Source organism: Meriones unguiculatus, chromosome 17 (genome assembly GCF_030254825.1).
Source record: "Meriones unguiculatus strain TT.TT164.6M chromosome 17, Bangor_MerUng_6.1, whole genome shotgun sequence".
Classification (NCBI taxonomy): Eukaryota; Metazoa; Chordata; class Mammalia; order Rodentia; family Muridae; genus Meriones; species Meriones unguiculatus.
The window spans coordinates 64,275,498-64,291,929 of NC_083364.1; the positions used below are offsets into that span (position 1 = coordinate 64,275,498).

At 37.2% G+C, this 16,432-nt stretch overlaps 1 protein-coding gene across 2 annotated transcripts in view; it reads right to left on the bottom strand.

Annotated features, from left to right (window-relative positions):
* Window positions 1-16,432, bottom strand: part of Nsun3 (NOP2/Sun RNA methyltransferase 3) — a 56,915-nt gene that overhangs the window by 13,048 nt on the left and 27,435 nt on the right. The window lies entirely within an intron of this gene.

Below are 16,432 nucleotides of genomic sequence, written 5' to 3' on the forward strand. Positions count from 1 at the left end.
CATGAGCTTCTATGCTCTTGACATTATTCTTTTCTGTTTCTACTGAGAGGGAAGAACACTAAACCGCTAGGCTAACTTTCTCCAAAGGAGCAATGGCCTTCTTCTCAATATCCCTGACATACCTAGGTTAACAAGACCTTGGCAAATGTGACATTACTTACCCGTACAATAACCATTAGCTATAATGCATAAAATGATCACAAATAATGTTGAGTTAAGAGACATTATTTAGACAGGCACAGTGGCACATGCCTGTAATGCCAGCACATGGGCAGGCAAAGGCAGGCAGATCTCTGTGATTTGGAGGCCAGCCTGGTCTACTGAGTGAACTCCAGGACAGCCAAAGCTACAGAGTAACAAAAACAAAAACAAAAGCAAAAAAAAAAAAAAAGCGCATTATTCACCACTGAAAAGCAGCAGAGGAAGGCTTACTTAAAGCTGACGTTAGAAGGCAATAGATAGTATGGTAGCATGCTAACTAGAACAGAATCAGAAATGCTCATAACTCAAACTGTTATGTCTCTATTTCTAAAATGAGAACAGATAAACATTATCCTGGGATATCCAATGTCAAAATATAACATAAGCGTTGTTTGGAGAAGTGGAGAAGTCCTTTTCAAGAAAGCAGAATGCCACACAATACAATCCCTCTCATTTGCCTAAAGCACCTATATTTTTCCAGAAGCTTCCTACAGAAGTGCTCATCAGGCGTAAACCCCATTTGAAATATAAAGTAAAATTCTATCTCAGAGCACTGTTGTAGTAAACAGAGACAATACTGTTAAGAGAATAAAATGCAGTGGGAAATCCCTTATAGCAAGTACTACTAACAAAGAAAGAATGGCCCCTCAGTACAGAAAGCATTCCACTTGCCCTGGTGTTTTACAGCTGATGTAGGACAGCTAGCTCTCTTCAAATCTTCTGTTGCTTTTCAATGCCTTAAAGAAAAGGCCAAAATGCATCTTGTGCATAAGCATCTAGTTAATGATGCATCTGAAAACAAAGCCAGGCATAGTGCTACTGAGGAAGCCATTATGCAGAAGGGCATTTTGTGTTCTTAAATGAAACAAAACCCCTACTATATCACTGGACATTTACTGAGTAAACGGGAATGGGATTTCAAGCCAACTCTCCCTTGTACTTTCCCATTAACACTAAACAGCACTGAAACCTATAAATTTTGTTTCTCAAGTTTTCATTAGTCTAAAAGTAATAACTAACACAAATCTACTTATGGCATATGGTGTAACTATCTTTATGTTTTCGTAAGAGTTAACATGCCTGATTACAGAGTATCCCTCTAAACTCTCCGGCGAAGAAGAGGGTGTCCTATATATCAAGTAGGTACTGTACTTTCTCAACCCCATCCAAATGTCTAAGTTCTGAAAACACCAACCCCAGGTGTTTTGAATCTGATTTGGAGCTTCTATCTTATATTCAAATAGGTCTCACTGAAAAATTTTATAAAATAGGATCTGTAATATATCTACAAATAACCACATAGTTATCCATTGAACATTCTTTCAGTGCTTTATATAAGCAGACAATGAAAATGTTAACTTTAAAAGGCATCAGAAAGGGTTGATCATGTAGCAGAGTGGCAGAGCACTTGCTTAGCACGCCTCAGGCGTGGTCCAACAGGGGAAATCATCAGGCAGGCATACCTACTAATAAGTAGTCTATAATGCACACCAGTGCTTTCTCATCCTAACATAAGAAGAAAAACTATTTTTTTGATTTTGTAAGACATCAAGGGTTCCATCCCCTTGACATCAAAGTGCTTTGTGTTTGTATTAAAAACAACAAAACAAAACAAAACAAAAACCCCAGAGCTATGCGTATAGGTACTAACTGAAACCAATTGTTAAGGCATTCCTTTTATCTTTCCGAAAATTAAATTCTCTGCTTTTCATCCTTCAAGGGTCTACTTACAGGAAGCTTCAACCATCAAGAAACCTTTGAGATACTGGCTCAAAAACAAGGTAAGAATGTGCTCCTTCTCTGTTCATCTTTTGGTTTCTAGATGGGCTCACTAGCTCCAACTACCAGCACGTGATTACAGAGAACAAGAAGAAAAAGCAAACGGCTACCTGAATTTAAATCCTTGAAGGAAAAACATAGTACTTTCATAACAGCACATGTTTCATGAACCTAGAAAGCTAAAATAAAATAGATAAGCAAACATGTCTTAGTACCCTGACAGTTATCGAAGTTCCAAAGGAAGGCAATGTAATACTCAGCCAAGATTTACCACACGACACAGAATGTCCTGTCCTATGTTCCTTATGGCAAATCTCAATCTCAAAGAATATTCTATATGTAAATACTATTAAGTTCACCTAATATTTAAAAGCTATAAATTCCTCTTTCTCATCTATTCTTCTACTACCCAATTAGAAAGCCTGGCATTCAGCAGGGAGGGTCGCTGTTAATTAGATCAGCACATTTAACTGTTTTCTGCATTTAAAAAGGCCCAAAATTACATTAGAGGAGAAAAACAAAACAAAACAAAAAACCTATCAGCACAGCAACAGTGCCATCTTTTGACTAAAGAAGATAAAGAAGAAAATGGTTTTAGTTTTCCTTTTTCACTAATTCCTCAAGACATGACAGTAGGTGACTTCCCTTTATGTCACCACTGTAATATATTTAAAGATGTAGCTCCTGTCTCACCTCCAATTGCTGATGCTGAGGTAAGGGAATCACTATGATTCCCTTATTCTTGAAAATATAGATGATGACTCAAAAATACTATAATTAATATATTTATTTTTCATATTCATTCCTGTCTTTCTACTATCATTGTAGAATTATGACAACTGTACCCTATTACTTGACATAAACATGGGCAAGCAATAAAATGAAATTCACATACTCACTTTAGCAGACAGAACACAATATCAGCAAGCTTATCCTCCTTAGAAACTTTAGCATTACACTTAAAAAAATAAAAAGTAAGGAAGACTCTTAACCAAGTGGTTAAGAACACTTGGTGCTTCCAAAATTGCTGAGATTGGTTCCAAGCACACAGACTAGGCAGCCCCCAACCATCTATAGCTTCAGCTGCAGGGTGGGTGTACCCTGCCTTCCTTTGGCCTCTACTGACACCAACACATATGTGACATATAGACACACACTTAGATATGAAAATAAAATCCTTTTAAAAATCAAGTAAAAGTAAAATAATTTTAAACATTTAAAGTAAGCAAGAGAAGCCAATTCTGTAACTAGTTATGTTAATCACTTATAGTCAAGCAATATTTTAGATTCTGGGTCACATTACTTTACAAGGCATTGCAACTTGTGCTGAAAAGAAAATAGGTCATGATTATATGAAAACTGGAAGTGTCCTAGTCCCACTGCCCAAATGACAGCTAAAATGCAAAAATACGACACCTCCTTCCAGAGGACATTACATACTTGGCATATATCATCCCATAAAGACAATTTTACTCTTTGTTTGGGAATATATAAAATATATATAATATATATATATATATATATATATATAAAATGCTCCTGAAAAAGGAAAATGTAGGTTTGGCTCCAATTAACTTGGAGCAGGCAAGCAAAATTCTCCTATTCTTCAACCCCACAAAAGGAAGACCTACAGAATACTCCGGGCCTTGGAATATCTTCATTCAAGTGGCCCTCTGCTCTCTTGCAGCAAATCTGACCTGTGCTACTGCTTTTTCTGAATAAAATATTTTTGCTATTCTGTAACCTGTGTATACTTCCATTTCATTCTTAAGATGCTAAAAACTTGGAAACAGGCAGCCTAAAAACCAACTGCCAACCACCAGTAACAAACTGATCTACCTGAAGGAAATGTGATCTGTCTATGTATAACATTATTTCCTATTTACTTGATGCACTGCACATGCAGTCTTAATAAGATCTTACAAAGTGTACAAGTTAAATAGTCAGGCTCCATTTATCAAACCAAGGGTCACAAACCATGACTAAGTCACACTGCTAATTAGGGAAGTACAGACTCCCACTAGAGCTAGTAGCAGAGTAGGGCTACAAGCATCACCACTGCTTCCCCCTAAAGCAAACAGTGAAACAGCTAACCTAAGTATGAAATCTAGGGTGACAAGACCTAGGATGCCACAGACATTTATTTATCATCCTGGCTTTACCAAATACTCATGGAAGGAAAGGAAAAACTACATGCCTTCAGGCATTTTCACATAAAGAAACCAGAAGCTGGCATGTCTGAGGCAATGACCTGAGAACCTGAGTGTACATAATGTTAGTTATACTTCTTTACCCCTTCCTACAAGTAGAATTCTAATTAAACAGTAAGAACTGGACTGGCTGTCCTCATAGGCTCGGGCCCTGATGATTGTGGAACCTGGCTGTCTACTGATTGCCACTATACTTTAGGAAGCTTACTTATATTATTATTTATTTAAGTCATTATTATATAAAGTGTCTCTTCTCTGTTATATCAGGAAAACAATTACTTTCATTAATACCAAACTTGGTACCATGCTGTAGTTGCTATAGCAGAATTAAAATATGATAATGGTAAAATAAGCAGGTAATAGGGAAAAAAGTTACAAAACTAAACATTAAAATGCTAGAGTGATAACTGGTGACATTTTAAAACTTCGTTGGACCACTATGGTCAGACACTTGGCTAAATATTATTCTGGGCATATCTGTGAGGGTAGAGAGGTTAAATAAAATTTGCATTTGAATTGAGAGACTAATAAAGCAGGCTGCACTTCATAATATGGGTGGGACTTGAACAGTTAGTTGCAAGACTGAATTGAAGAAAACGATATCCTCACTTAAAGAAGAAACACTGTAGCAGACTGTGATGGACTCAAAGTGTAATATGGGCTCTTCCCTAGGTCTCCAACCTAGGTCTACCCTGTGAAGTATGAACTTATTAACTTCCCTAATTGTAAAAGTTTCATTTGAGAACCCTAGCTAAATGGCCAATGACCTTGACTATTCCTCTATATTTTTTTTTCAAATTTGCATTTTCTATCTCTTTAAAGAGTTATTTAATTGGCATGATTCCTTAAAATCCACACACAACTACAGATCTACTAGTTCAGCCTGTATGCAGAAGACATTAGCTCTGTATACTTCCTCTTGGAAACACAGGCTATCATTCAACTTCTAAGTCTGGACCATTTAGCTGATGGAGGAGTCCAACAGCTCCTCTATAGACCTCTGGCACCATTAATGTTAGAAGCTTAAGAGTAACAAGAGACCTACATAGGATTTGGAAATACAAAAATGGTGTGGTGGTTTGAATAGGTATGGCCCCCACAGCTTCACATATTTGAATGCTTGTTCCATAGGGAGCGGAACTATTAGGAGGTGTGGACTTGTTGGAGAGAGTGTGTCACTATAAGGGCAGGCTTTGAGGTCTCTTATGCTCAAGCTATCCAGTGTGGCACACAGTCTCCTTCTGTCTTAGGATGAAGGTCCTTCTCCAGCACCATTTTTGTCTGCATGTCATCATGTTTCCTGCCATGATGATAATGAACTAAAGTTCTGAAACTATAAGCCAGCCTCAGTTAAATGTTGTCCTTTATAAAGTTGAAATAGTTATAGTATCTCTTCATAGCAAGAGAAACCCTAACAAAGACAGAAATATTCCTCTTCACCTTCCTGGGTTCTCCCCATTTTGTGTGCGGCCATCCTGCTCAGCTAAAGTGAAGTCTATGTAGCCAATTCTTGTAACTAGATCAGATCTAATTCTTAGACTATATACATTGTAGCACACGTGGAGATTCTTCTCTAAACAAGCAAACACAGAATTCCTCTGCTCCCAGGCAGCCAGACAGGCACCATTCTGTAACTAAACACCTAGTCATGGAATTAAATTTTTTCTTTGTCTCTTTTTATATGCTTAGTTCTAAGGTTTATGTAAGTCATCCCCCTCAAAACAAACAAACAAACAAACAAACAAACAAACAAACAAAACAAACCTTTTTTTTAAATCAGGTGAACACTGATTCATCTGTCAAAACCCACTGCAAAGTATGCAGTCTCTGAAACCTTCACTGATTTTTTTATGAAATCCCCTAGTATGTTTTCCCAAGCAATGTCTTTTCAGCTTCTTTAAAATAATGGCTATATTATAATCATTCTGCACGTGTCCATTTATTTGGTTTGTTTCTGTTCTGAGACGGGTCTTACTACAAATTTCTGGCTGGCTTGGTACTTGCTATATAGTCAGGCAGACAGAGAATTCATTCAAGTCTCCCGAGTACTGGGACTGCAGGCATAAAGCACTATACTTAGCTTGTAATATTAAAATGTAACAGAATAGACTAGAGTCAAATAGTAGGGGAGGAGGACCTCCTCTATCAGTGCATTACGGGAGCAGCATAAGGGGAGAAGAGGGAGGGAGGGTGGGACTGGGAGGAGATGAGGAAGGGGACTACAGCTGGGATACATAGTGAATAAATTGTAATAAATAATAAATCAATAAAAATTAATATAATGAATGGATGTTGCCTTAAGAGGGAGGCCATAAGGAAAATACTCAACATGAAACATGAGAATGTATTTAATTCCAGCAAACATTCAAAAAATTATGAGTAAAGAAAAGCTCAAGCAGCCTCTAACTTTTATGTTGCAAGACAGATGAATATAACAGAGGCCAGAAGCTTCACTGCAGGAAAAAATAAGGGTTTTCACAGCAATGTATAAGAAATGAAAAAGGTCTTCATGCCAACATAGGATTCAGGTAAGCCCCACGGTAAGTAAAGCGATCAGTAAGGGAGGGCTACTACTGAGAGTAGTATGGCCTCACTTCTGGTAAAGTGGTATTGTTGTGGTTTTAATGATTTTGCTTTTAATTTTGTGTTGAATTGAGTGTCTTTTTGCGGCTTTGTACATGTAAGTGCAGTACGTGTGGAGGCCAAGGGAGGGTGTTAAATCCCCTGGAGCTGGAGTTACCAGGACATGTAAGCCATCTCGCATGGGTGCTAGGCACCAAACTCTAGTCCTCTTCAAGAGCAGTACTCACTCATGACCACTGTGTCATCTCTCCTGCCTCTATGGTAACCTTTAGTAAGTAACTGGACTCCATAATAGTTATTAATTTAAAATTAGATATGTGGTACCGAAATCACAACTAATTATACCAATTATAACAGATCCTGTCTTTTCATTAAGAAAGAAGAATCTAACAGAAAATATTTGGTCTAAAAAAACAAGTAATAAATCCATTTTTTAAAGAAGATACTAGCTTAATCTGATAGAATAACAGAACCAATTTAATCACTGTTCTATAGTTTGACAAACTATAAAAGCATCTCTGAACTGACTCTCAAGAGTCCTTCAAATCTCTGCTTTGTTCTTTGCCTTCCTCAAGCCCAAATATCTAATCCCTCTGCATCCATCCCTTTCCTTACTCTGAGACTTGGGGAGGAACTCTTTCATTTATTTTACCTTTCTATCCTATGTATGTCTCTTTTTCACCCTCAGTTTCTAGTATTTCAAATTATCTTGCTATTGTTCCTTTATGGTGGTTCTCATTTCTTTCCTTCCCCTCTGCCTGTACCTCATCATCTCCACTCCTTCTATCAGTTTACTGTTGCTGCTGGAAAGCTGCAGTCTGGGCAAGAAGGCAAATCAAATATCCCTATGTGATTATGCACTACCAACACAGAAGCATTATGATGAAAAGTTGGGGCTCATGTGCAATCTGTCAAATAAATGCAGATTTGAAATTAAGTTTCAGGTACTATAAACATCAAAACACAGATATTTCTCGGTTGATAGCTATCCAGTGCTATCATCAGTTTTAAAAGTATTATTTTTACAAGCCTTGAGGGTACCTTTCACTGTGCTCATGGTAAGTAATCAAATTTCTAGATAGCAAACTGTTTATTATCAAAGAAGTTCTGTAAATTCAAAAACACGACCAAGCTTACTATTTTCAGAAGCACCATGCCCACTGGCCAGACTTTGTCAATATAAGAAAAGAAAGCACACTGATGATTACCATCTCTCTTCTGGCAGTAAGTATTTACCTTGAAGAATGGATATTTCTTAAATAATACTAGTAGAACAGAGAAATGGTATAAGATACTCTTGAAGCTGGGATTATAAAGGACAAGCTTTAGTACATTTATTACCAATATCCACTTGAAGATATCTAAACTTTGTGTACCTTTTGCAAAGTTAAATTATGCTGTTAATATGTGTATGGGGGGAAGGATAAGTATTAAAAGTTCTCTGCTTATGACTGAATATAATAAATTTAAGATGCTGCTGCTGCCTAAATGAGCAGAATGACAACACACCATTAAGTTTGCCTAACTTCAATATAAGGTCTTTGATCTACCAAATAAAATCTCACTTATACACAGAAAGGAAATTAAAACAAAAAATATTTAAGCAAATCAACAGAACTTGTGTGTGTGTGTGTGTGTGTGTGTGTTCTGGGAAGAGTTGGAAAGGAGATTCTAAGATGTGGGTTTGATCAAAGCACTTCTTAAACATGCAAAAAATTTTAAAACGAAAAGAAAATCCATGAGAACCAATCCACTTTGGCTAATGACAAACTTGTTTGTCAACAGAGAGCTCTTTAGCAATGATTTTTAAATACATTTTTTTCTAACAACAAAAGGTGTTTGAATAAAATTTCCATGCTTTTACCCAGATAAAGATATCACATCTAGCTATATTTTGGGTGCAGATTAAGAGGCTCTCAAGATCAAGATCTTCTCATATATGCCCTCAAGATGTGTCCTGAATCAATGCTGTACAACCATGTCTTTATAGATGTTCCCTAGACCCGTGCTATAGAACCCTATGTCTTTATAGACATTCCCTGAATTGATGCCGTAGAATCCCTGTCTTTACAGAGCAGAGTCACAGTGACCTGAATAATTCTTTAGAGAAAAACAATCATCTCCTCTTAAAGAAAGAAGCCATTTGACTCCTGCAGTGGCCAGATTATAAGATAATTAAAAGCCTGTAAGGTTTAGTGATGGCATCTTAGTGAATCCATTTAGGTCAACAGCATGGTAACTCAGGAACCTGTGTCAATGGTGGAATGAGGTCAAGTGCCATAGCATGGTTCTGATGGAAGAAGCATTGCAGGGAACTGTGATTAGCAGGGTGCACTGATCTACTCATATCTACCAGGTGAAGGGATCGTTGTTTCTAATAGAGAGAAGTTTTGGAAAAGACTACGAGGCACCAAATAGCACTTGAGAATACTCGAAGCCTTGTGTAGTAAGGCACACTTACACCAACTCTCGAGAGGCACGGGTAGAATGGTCACTTGAGTTCACAAGGCTAGCCTAGGCAATTCAGATGGACCCTCTCTCAAATCAGATTGGAAGGAGGATAAAAGAGCTGGAGCTAGGGCTGAGTGGAAGAATGTTTACAAAGTACAAAAAACATACATGGTAGTTCAGACTGTAATCTGTGGCACTTGGAAGGCTGTGTCAGGGCTTCAGGTTCGAAGTCTGCATCAAGTTACTAAAGAAAACTTCTGGTAATACCAGTGGTGTCTTACACGTTTCATAAACTAAGGGGAGTTACACTCTACTTTGAAAATCTTTATGGAGATGGAGAGATGGCTCAGTTAGTAAGGTATTTGCCATCAATGCATGAAGACCTAAATTTGATCCTCAGGACCCTTGTGAAAGCTGAGCACAGCAGCATGGATTTGCAACCCCAATGCTAAGGGAAAGTGTGAGGTGGATCCCCAGAGCTTACTGGCTAGTCACCCTAGCTGAATTGATAAAGTCCATGTTTAGTAATAGACCCTATAACAACTATGTATTGGTGTTCCTCTCAAAAATCAGAAGAACAAAGAATTTTCTTTGGGCATCAGTCAGTGGTTAATGCAGAAACTCACTAGTCAAAGTGCACAGAATAAGTGTGTAGAGTGCTATGTATCTTACACTCTCTTGTCAAGGGTCAGGGGTCATCATGGAAGAAGAGATGCAAAGATTGTAAGAGCCAGAGGTCGGAAAGAATCAGAACTAAAAAAAACAGTGACTTCTAAACTTGATTTGACCACTGTACTCATGAACTCACAGCAACAAACCGATTGCTGCACGCCTTTAATCCCAGCATGCAGGAGGCACTAAGGAGGCTGAGGCAGGCTGACCACTGAGTTCTAAGCATGGTGTACAGAGAAACTTCCAGGACAGCCAGGACTACACAGAGAAACCCTGTCTTCATAAACAAAACAACGCTCCCCAAAACAAACATAAAATCAAGTGTGGTGGTGTGCATAAAATCAAGCTAGTTAACATTGTACTTTGGAATGTAAAGGAATTCCTAAGGCCGAATCTCTAACTGCGCAGCTAGGAACTGTTGATGGCTTCAGCACAGACAGTGAGTTTTACAAGGTTGTGGCTCCTAGTAGGTCAACCAAGCTCCAGTGGATGGCCACATACCCAAAAGTAAATGGACAGCAAAAACTGAAGTCAGTATGTCATTGAATCAAAATAGGAAGACACAGGAATCGTTAAGTGGAGGAAGGTGGGAATGGGTTTGTGAGGAGTTAAGGGAGAGAACTGGGGTTGAATATGGTCAAAACACAATGTATGGAATTCTCAAAGAACTAACAAAAATATTTTTTATAAAGTGAAATCAAATCACTGAAAAAGATTACTATTCTCTAATAATGAGTTATTTTCAGTTACATAAGACAGCTCTTAAATTAAATATTAGTCAAAGGTACAGTTAAACTTATAAGGAGAGCCCTACAAACAGAGCCCATTATGGAATACTTGCCTAGTGTTGGCAAGGTCCTGAATTTTATCTTTAGCAATGAAATAGAACTGGGTTGTATACAGTCTGGCTCAAGAACAAATAGTTTGGCAAAAGAGTGAATCAAGTGTTAGGGCAGTAAGATGGTTTTCTAGCAGCCAGGCATGGTGTGTACCCCTTTAATCCCCACACTTAGAAGGCAGTGGTAGGTGGATCCGGTCTACAAAGTGAGTCCAGGACAGCAGCCAGGGCTCTGTTACACAGAGAAACCTGTCTTGAAAAACCAAAAAGATGACTCTCTAGGCAAAGGGACTGTCATCCAACTGGACAACCACCAGCTTTGCCCTCTGCCCCAAACATGCACATGTATCTCAAAACAAGGGGAAAACAATAAACTAATAGTCAGCACTGATATTACAATCCAATATTTCTTTTTAAAATTATACTTATTTGTGTATGTGTATGTTACTAGTTATCTTGCCTTATCTACCCTCTAGCTATTTTCTCTAGTACAATCATTATTACATTTTCTGATGTTTTCTGGGGACGTGAAAAGTACATATTTTATTATTTACAGTGCTTAGCAGGTATCATACAGAGTAGGTATTTAACAAATAATTGATACATTAATAAATACTGATAAAATCTTATACTAAGATTGTATTTCATAGTACTAAAGACAGTCACTGACAAAATCCACAGTAAGTTTTCATTTATGAGTGAAAACACAGTAACTACAAATTATAGGGTTTGATTTCTCCTGAACTTTCTCTAATTTCATTGAATATGAAAATTCTGACAACTATCATTAAAAAGGACGAATGTAAGGGCTGGGCGTAGAGACTTGGTGTATGTGTGTAGGGGTGGTGGGAGGCATGAACCTAGTATGTATAAGTTCCTGAGCCCCATCCTCAGCATCAAAAAACAAAATAAAACAACAGCAAAAAGCATACTTTACTAAATGAGAGATGATTAGCCACCTAACCCTAATTGAAATATGAAAAGAGACGGGAGGAGAAAAAAACCAAGAGGAAGAAACTCAGTGTTACTATTATTGGCAAAATAATTTGTTTGTTTTCTGGATTCAAAACATGTATGACTAAGCATGTGATGACAATATGCAAAGTAGACTGATAAGAACTCTGAGTGGAAAACATACCTCATAGCAGAAAGAATGGAAGCAACCTCCCGCATTGGTGGAACCACATAGCCTATGATTACACTTCCGAGATCCAGACTGACTTTTGCTCACCGTATTGATAAACGACAAAGGCTCACACCCCAAGTCACAAGCTCAGCTCAAGAGCATCAGAGGATAAAAGCCAGTGATTTTTCTATTGCTTCTCTTAAAACACAATTCTTGCTGTCAGCGTACCACTTTTTAAGACTTGTTATCTGGAAGATTTATACAAATTTTCAAAACATTACCCAATAATCTAAGCTTCCTCTTTCAATGAGTTCTCAAATTCAATTTTACTTGTCAAGTGGTGAGAAAAGAAAACCAGAAGGGGTCAGTATTTTGCGTGTGATTGATTTTCTTCTAGGAAATGGATGACATGATACATTACTGCAATAAGATACCTATATTTTTGTGATAAATCATACTCTTCAGTTAGCACTTTCCCAACCCCAAATCATGTAAAGTTCTCCAGCACAAATATCAAAAGCACTTTCTAAAAGGACGCTGTGTTCATCATTTTCAGCGTATTTCTCTAATCTATATTCTTCTATATACATTGAAATGTAAATGGAGTGACAGAATTCTGTTGTGTAGATGTCTATACACATGGCAGGAATGACTGGCTCAAAAATTATTTTGAAAAGCAATCATAAAGGTGTACTTTAAAAGGTGTATAGCATTTCGTGAATAGAACTGCATTATATTCAATTATTCTTTTAATTCTTAATCTTAACCCTTATATTCTAAGACTAGGTTAGAGGATGTTTGTGAAATAGAATTTTATATAACTTGGATCTTCAACCTTGAAAAACTCAGAGATTTTCATATAAGCCAGAGTCCCTACTTAGTTTGCAATGAACTCATGTGCTTTGAGGATCTGTCTTCTGTGATCACTGTGCTTTTCATGGTTTTAGGTATCAATGTTACAAACAGTACATAAATTACTATTGTCATAATTACATATAAACTGTATATAGATCTAGTTTTAAAAGATTTTGTAAGACAATTTTAGAGCTGAAGACAGAGAGACTCAGCTATAGAGTGTTTGCCTGGCATCTGCAAGGCTCTGGGTTTGATCTTCAGTACCAAAGAACACCTCCAACAACAAAATAACTTACACAGCAACTAACGGTTCTTTTTAGAAATTGACATAAAACCTTTCCATGAACTAAAACACTACTTTTCATTTATGTATCAATAAGACATGTGCAATATTAATATATGACTATAGATTATTAACTTTCAAAGCTAAAATTCTAAACTCTATGAAGGAATCATAACTCTAAGGAATCATAAAAAAAATAAAAAATCCAGCAAAGGGTCCATAGCTGGTTTCAGCTCTCTCAAGTGCCTGAGGCACATGTCTAGCTTACTATCTGGATCTACTGCTTCTCTCACTTTTGAGTACCATCCTTTGTCCACAGTATCAGGCCAGGCAACATGTGTTTGCTTTTTCCTAACTGTTCCTCACAGATGAAAGCATGGATTTATCAATTCTTTACAGTTTGGCCAAGACACATACATATCCATTTCCTCTCTTGTAAATTGCATATAAATCCATTTATCTCATATTACAGAATAAAATGATTTTACAGTTTTTTAAAAAAGTATTCAAGGAAAATTAAAAACAGAGGCTGAAAAAGCACCTTTTTAAACGACAGTGGTCTCTCTGATTTACAAAATTTTCATAATCCTTTTCTGAAGTGGAGAATGGGAGATAAGGAAAGATTGTTTGGTATGCTTTATCTTTTTAACCCTAAGACTTGTCTGTATAAAGAAATCATTTTTTAATGTGTCTGTGGCTTCTGTATTTGGCTCTCTGCCCTTTTCATCACTATCACTTAGCCAGATACGAGTATCAGCTGCTTCTAGTAATCTACCTCCAGAGCAGCCTAGGAATCCAAGGCAACACATGCAAGTCTGCAACCACCGTGCACAGGAGAGGATGGAAGAAACCTGCAGTGATGGCCTTTCCCAGTTACATATGATGACGTGAACACTGACGCTGATTGTGACTGACAGTTTTGTGCCCTGTCAATCAACTCTAACATAAGCCATCTTTTCAATGTGTTACAAAAACAGAGTAGAGGGCCTTAGAAACAACACTCTTAGGAGATGGAAGTATGTAATGATCTTCATAATGACTAACATCCTATAGCATCTTAAAGAAAATTTAGTACATAAAGAAAATAACATTAATCTCAAACCAAAAGCATGCTTTGTCTATGTAAAAGCTATAGTAATTAAAATATAGTATGTAAATTGCTTTACCTTCATGCCTAATTACCTTACAGCACAATAATGATTACAAGATTATTTTGATCAGATTAACTTTGGCCAGTGTAATTATAGCTGTGTATACCAAATATTCAGGCTTTGGGATTTCCTGTTTTTTAAACAATTATTAACTGAACCCTTTATATGTTGGGCACTACACTGAAAATAAAAATTCTAGTGTCCAAGATGTTTACACTCTTGTTGAAAGAAAGAGATAAGGATGTCTAGTGGAGAGCGATGACACACACAGCACAAACACACATGCGCACACAGGCACACCCATACACACCATTTTCAATAAAGCTGAAGATATCCTAAGAATATCAATCAATCCTAGCCCTAGCGAGATGACTGAGACTTTAAAAAAGCCTCAGTAAAGTAAAGCTGATTCCTGAAGAACCAATAGTCAGTAGGAAAGGTTAGAATGAATTAGAACTCTAAAGCAATGTAAACAGGAAATGTAGACCTCAGGCCTGAAAACGGCAGAGACTATGAGGTGCTGCTCTCCTGAAACATAGTACATGGGAAGACTTAAGATAGTGAAGATTAATGAAGAAAGAGCTAGTCAGGCTGAAGACTAAAGAGCTGGTCTCATCAGGACTGGCTGCATCATCTTTCTCTGTGGCCTGGCAAGGCTGACCCCCCCTCCAGGGGAAGTGATCAAACTGAGTCCATCAGAGACAGCCCCTGCTCTCCTCACTAGGGAACCCATATGGTGGCTGCCTATGGTGAGCAGTCTGAGCAAGGGTGATAGGCTAAGGTCAGACAGTAGGGGAGGAGGACTTCCCCTATCAGTGGACTAGGGGAGGGGAATAGAGGGAGAAGAGGAAAGGAGGGTGGGACTGGGAGAATATGAGAGAGGGAGCTACAGCCGGGACACAAAGTGAATACATTATAATAAATAATACATCAATAAAAATAAAAGAGCTGGGAATCTGGCTGCTAAGGGGGAAGCACTACAAGACTGTCAGGACAGTCAGGGTTCAGATTTCCATGTCAGATGCATCTCTTTGGCTTCTGTGCAAGATGAAGTGGTAGAGCTCACACTGGAGAGCTGTCAGAAGCCAGCTGAAATCATTTTAGAGATAGATACTGGCAATATCTAGGTAAAGCTGTGAAGAATTGAGAGAACTAGATGGAGTTGACAGATACATAACAGTTACAACTGAAATGTCTTAGTGATTGATTGGATATAGGAGAAAAAGAGTAGTTGAGGATGGCTTTTTGACTTAGGCAAAGACATGACAGCATGGCACTTACTAAGACAGAGAAAATGCAATTTGATAAGGTTTTTGTTTTCATTTTTAATTTTGCTGATTTTGGCAGTAGGACTAATAAAGCATTATGACTTAGGAGTTTTAACCTAACAGAGACTTGTGTATCTAGAGCTCTCAGGTAGGTTACTGAGTGCATACGTCCAAGGCTAGGGAGAAAACTCAGTTTAGATATATATTTGAAATAAAGCAATTTATATCATTTGAACCCATCAGACAGTAAAATGATATTTGCCTCATAAAGAAAGTTTTGTGAGATGAGCTAAGTACAAATTAAGAAAAATATAGAGAAGATACAACCTCATGTATGGAGCAAAGCAAGAAAACATAATCACAAATGTCAGGAAGAGAATAGTTTAAGAGGGATTATGCAAAGTAAACTGTGATGAAGACTACACAGTGGCATCATATATTTTGAAACGTAATACGAATATAATCAAGAAAAATACTACTGTGCCTGTCCACTGAGACAAAAGACAGCATGCAGAAACATTTTTGAAAGAGAAAGAAAACAGAATTCATTAGACTGTTCCTCTTCAATAGTTCACAGAAGTTGAGAACAAAGTAGATGTATACAAAGACTGAAATACTACAAATAAAAATACAAGTTACAGAACATATGCACACAAAGCACCTGGTATTTTTAATCTATTTCTTTATGTATACTTACATACATAGAGATTGATGCAGAAAGTTTACAAGAATATAAAACAAACTTAAGTCCAATGGTTAGTCTTGTCTTAAAGAAAGTTGGTATGTGGTTATATGTAAGGCTTATATCATTTAACAATTTTTAGAGTATCAGTATTTCCAGATATTATAAGTCCAATTAAAAATACATTTTAGCTGATGTGCTGGCTCATGCCCATAATCTGAACACTTGAAAAGTCTTAGAGGCCAGCATAGGTTATATAGCAAAATAGTGTAAAAAAAAAAAAAAATATATATATATATATATATATGAAAGAAGGAAGACATCTTAAGATGT